We start from the raw sequence: 5,035 nt of genomic DNA, 5'->3' as shown, positions 1-5,035 counted from the left end.
AAGTGAATTCATTTTAGCATTACTCTCAACATCCAGTCAGTCACCCATTCTGTCTCTTCCATAGGGGGAAAGGTTATTGCATCGCTTAGAGCTGTACAGTAAGATGGAGACGGAGTACGAGAAAGCGCTTCAGTTACAGGAGAATGAATGACTGAGGAGCTGTCTGAAGCAGCAAGTTTTTCTAACAGCAAATTTCACATTCGAAATGCAAAACACGTCATCCTTAAATCGCTCCATTGGCATTCTGTCCAGTACAGGATTGAATTCAAAGTCCCATCAGTGCCTCCATGGCACTGCACCACATCTCAAACAACTCATCACCCCCCTTTCCTCATCACGCCAACTCCGCTCTGGACAGGCCAATCTCTTTCAGCCTTTGAGGACAAGGTCTCCCTGTCCATCTAATACATGGACAAGCTACTGTGGAGTGTGGGTTCTCCATAAACAAGGAGGTGGAGATGTGCAATATGAACGAAGACACTATAGTCTCACAGAGACTAATCTGCGACTATGTGAGGATGAGTGGTGGAGTGGTCAAAGTGCCTCTAACTAAAGAGCTGCTAAATGAGTGTGCATCTGCACGCAACCGGTACAGGGTCTTCTTGGAAGATGAGAGGAAGAAAAAGGAAAAGACAAAACAGATGAACAAGAGAAAAGGGGTTAAAGATGAGCTTGAAGAGCAACGCAATTAAAAGAAGAACAATCTCAACTGTGTGTGAAACTCAACTCTCAAAAAGGATGCAGAAGGCCTGGCAGAGAAGGCTGAGAATACAGCAGGGACAAAGATTGCAGAACTAAATCCAATTCCATGAGAAAAAGATTCAAGGAAAAGAGAAGGGAGTTGGTGGACCTAGACCTGTCACGGTGGGTAGTGGAGAATAATCCGTGGACTCAAGTGCGGAGTGAATGAGTGATTTAATAAAACAAAACATAAAATAAACAAACCAATAATAAATCCAAAACAAACAAGGCAGGGCAGGACCAGGGGCCTGTACCATGATGATAGTTGAACAAACTCGGGGTTACAGGATTGGTTTTGGGTCGACAAAACCAAACCGATGCAATCAGGCTTTATTGGTAACCATGACGCAGCTCATCAACTTTCTCTGTCAACTCGGGCTTTGATCCTTAAGCTATGATTACTCCACATGCGCGTGCACATAAAAGAGTGACGTCAACACTGAACAACCAATCGCGGTTCAATATGGATAGCGCGAGGGCTATATATTTTTCCACGCAGGAGCAAGAGATTATTCTTCAAAAATATGAAGAATATAGAAGTGTTTTTCAAGTAGCATAGTTCCCGGCTTACAGTGGAATCCAAAATGAGCCCAAACGTCGGCTTTTAATGTTGGCGGTGCAGGCTTGAATCAGGCTTGAACGGAGTGCAGCTGCTGTCCGTCATCGCGCTGTTTTGCTAAGGGCTAAAGCGTGACTTGTACAACGCTGAACGCTCTCACTAGATTGTAGCCCACAGCGCCGCCACTGGCCTGGATGGCTGAATCGATTCATAGGATTTGACCCAGCCCTACTAGCCACCTAAACTGGCTTCATGGTATAGGCCCCAGGCATGGAACTAAACACAACGAACATGCGTAACAATTACAAGGAACAAGCACAGGATAGCAAACACAGGAAGACTAAATAAGGGAGGCAAACAAAGGAGGGTAACGAGACAGGCAGGTCGAGCAAATAATCCAATAATCAGAAAGCAAGAGGGAGGGATCAAACAACGACAAGAGCACATTGGCTCAACATAACAAAACACCCATGTGCATCATAAGACAGGACAGACATGTGACCAGGCCATGAAATTGAGAAGAGAGCAGCAGAGCTGCGCCACATGTCTTGAGGAGAATTTGGGATGTTACGAAACGAAGGGTTTCTCTCATAAAAAGTCATGTAATAACATTTGTGTTTTCTAACAGTTATGGACATTAGTGAGCTTATTTTCAGTACTCTATGTTAAGGGTGCTCCGATTGATCGGTCGCTGATCACATTAGGCCGATAATTGCTTTGGGATGTGTGATCGGCGGTCTCTATAAAGGCCGATCCAGAAAATCCGATCAGATGACGCAAAACTCGCGAGACAATTTTTTTATGCCATGGTAAAAATGGCTTCAGCTGTCTGGCAATTGTACAAGGTGTGTGAAAAAGCAATTCACTAGCAATCCATCTGCAATGTGTGTACCACGCTGCTGTCTGCTTGTCAAACTGTGCAGCCTCTCTGATCAACCCGTAAAAACACCGGAAATAATAGAGTCTGTCCGCAACGGAAGCGGGCGTCCGACTAAAGACGAGGAAATTTTGGACATTTTAAGGTTAAATGCATCAATCTCGTGCTCTCTGAGAGATCACAATTAAGAGCTTCAACCCATGAACTGCTCGTTGAACAAAGAAAAAACATTAATTTGTACCAGTACAGGACAATAAAGAGGGCTCAAACATATTTTTAGTTATGAGAGTCTCAGTCTGCATTACATTATCAGTGGTGTTTTATGTAAATGAATATGAGTATTTCAAAAGTATATTTTAACCTACATTACATTATAATATAGGAAAATTTAAATACTTTTGTCCTAATTTCTTCACTTGCAATTAATAAACCCTTGAGCTTTTATTTAGGAGAAAACACCAGCAGCCTGACCATGATGATCGCGTGAGCAAAGTAATCACGCAGCACAAACTGCATGCTATTCTAATGTCAGTTATTATAATGGCGCAACGCCATATTATGGTTTCAATTTTAGTTTGTTGGCAAAATATAACGCTAGAGACCTTAATGTTAGGTTTTACATTTTACATCTTTACATATCTGTGTTGGGAAAAGGGAGAAGAGAGAGTTCGGCAAGGCGGATTCGAACTCGCGTTCAGCGCATCAAAAAGCTGCTTTCAAGCACTTCACGCCCTGTGACCTATCGTTGCGCCACTGAGGCTGTTTCAAGACGGGTGTCGTTTTGCTGTAAAGACAGGCACTTAGTGCAAATATATGCTCCGTTATAGAAAATGTAAAAAAAAAAAAATGTTTTCTTCCCTTAGCTTGGGCCATGGCGAACTTCCAATAAATAGATCGAGCCGTCCCTCGCGGCCTCGAGGCCCACCGGGAAAACTCCCGACTCTCTCGATTGCCACTCCGCTACTGCTCAAGCGCATCATTCAGCGCTCGCGATGCGCATAAGCGCTGTGCAGCACTCTATTGGAGTCTTAATCATATATCATAATAATTTTGCACAATGAAAGATTATTAATTGCATTTTTTTGTTCTGTTCTGTCCTATCTATCATAAGTTGCTGCCTCATTAAACAGTGTGCTATATTTTTTTTCTTAATTTTATAGTAGACTATAAAATAACCGCGAAATGTGATTTTGTAGATTTCTTGTTGTTTTAGTACAGTGACCATTGCATCGATGTCTTCGTCCTTGGATGCCATTGTGTTTTTCCCAGACTCTGGACTTAGTTGAACTTCAGCATCAAATTTATCCATTAACTGTCTCTGCCTTTGAAGGGTTCTACTGATTTGCTGCGCAGTTTGAAAATTCACATTCGCACCCAAATGTGAGATGGCATCCTTTGTGTAACGAACATAATGCTCGCAATTCAGATCCAATGCCACATTACAGTTCTGTTCCACATCATTCTGTGGGCAACTCGTGGACTCAGCATTGCTCGAATGTCAAATTGTAATTTCAGTGCCTCCAAGCTGTACGTGTGTCTCTGGGCCGACTTTAAAATTAAGCATTTTAAATTTCCAAAGGCGGTAGATCCTTTTTCCATCACCCCCTCACAGAGTCTAGGAAGTCACGCTCCAAAAGCCCCATCTTTAGAAGGCACTGTTATAATTGAAAACACAATCTTCTTCTTGGTGCTGTTCTACAGCACTGGCACCATTTTTGTCTTTGTGATCACACACAGAAATGCCATGGTCCTCATGTTGTCTTTTAAAAGGTGGATGGCTGCACCGTGGCATGTGACACACAATTGGTTGAGGTACAACTGTACTCTGTGGAGGACTCTGGAGAATTTCCTATCAACATGTTATGAAATTCTGGAGATTCATTGAGAATGTATGTGTCAACAATGTTTAGGATTTGTTCATCAAACCGATCTTGCTTCTCCTCATTTAACAGAAAAGAGGTCGACATGGATACTGGCAAGTCATCCTGTGTGCGTAAAGAGAAATGATGTAGAACAATGGCAATGATCGATGCGTCCAGCACATCTTGAATGAAAGTGTTGCATGGCCTATAGTTGTCCCCCAAAGCTGATTTAGTCACATGGGTCCTGTGGACAACATTTCTCAGGTGGAAAAAAGAACCAAAATCACACTGTGAACTAGGACTGTAGAATCTTTTAAAAATCACATCATTGAAGTTCATGGAACAATGAAAATCCGCAATAACTGGAACAAGTCCTTCCAATCTTTCAAATGATGAGTCTTCATTTGCTTTAGCTCTGATGGCTGCATCAGCATTCTGCTTGGTCAGTTGATCACCAGCTTGTTTTCTTTTTCTAGATCAGAAATGTAAGGAACATATCACTGTTAGATGTACTGCACTGCTTTCACCATATCTGCAGAAACCTTCTCATCCACCTCAAGAAGTCCCAGGGGAGTGATTTCAGTTGTTGGGCCATAACGTCACTGTACATATGAGGAATGTGCCACAGTAAAACGTTTGAAAACTGCTTGAATGCGGTGAAACGCTGAACCACTAAACGACCCACCAGTTCTTTAAAGGGCACCTATTATGCCCCTTTTTACAAGATGTAATATTGGTCTCGGGTGTCCCCAGAATGTATTTGGGAAGTTTTAAGCTCAAAATACCACACAGTTAATTTATTATAACCATTTGAAAATGTGATTTTTGGGGCTTGATTAAAAATGAGCTGTTTTGGTGTATACGTCCTTAAATGCAAATGAGCTGCTTTTATGTGCTGAGTGGTCTGGCGTCTCCTAGAGGAAGGTTGGATATTGTCAGAGCACAGGAAGTTGTAGACCTTTCCTTGCTAATAATCATCCGCATCCCTTTTGTATT

At 42.3% G+C, this 5,035-nt stretch overlaps 1 pseudogene; it reads right to left on the bottom strand.

Annotated features, from left to right (window-relative positions):
* Positions 1-3,599: 3,599 nt before the first annotated feature.
* LOC148997280 (uncharacterized) lies at positions 3,600-4,649 on the bottom strand (annotated as a pseudogene).
* Positions 4,650-5,035: the final 386 nt, after the last annotated feature.

The sequence above is a fragment of the Pimephales promelas genome, chromosome 2, assembly GCF_988280905.1.
Source record: "Pimephales promelas chromosome 2, fPimPro1.hap1.1, whole genome shotgun sequence".
NCBI classification, from domain to species: Eukaryota; Metazoa; Chordata; class Actinopteri; order Cypriniformes; family Leuciscidae; genus Pimephales; species Pimephales promelas.
Note: the sequence above shows the minus strand (reverse complement) of the source record. Positions and strands in the feature narration are given on the sequence as shown.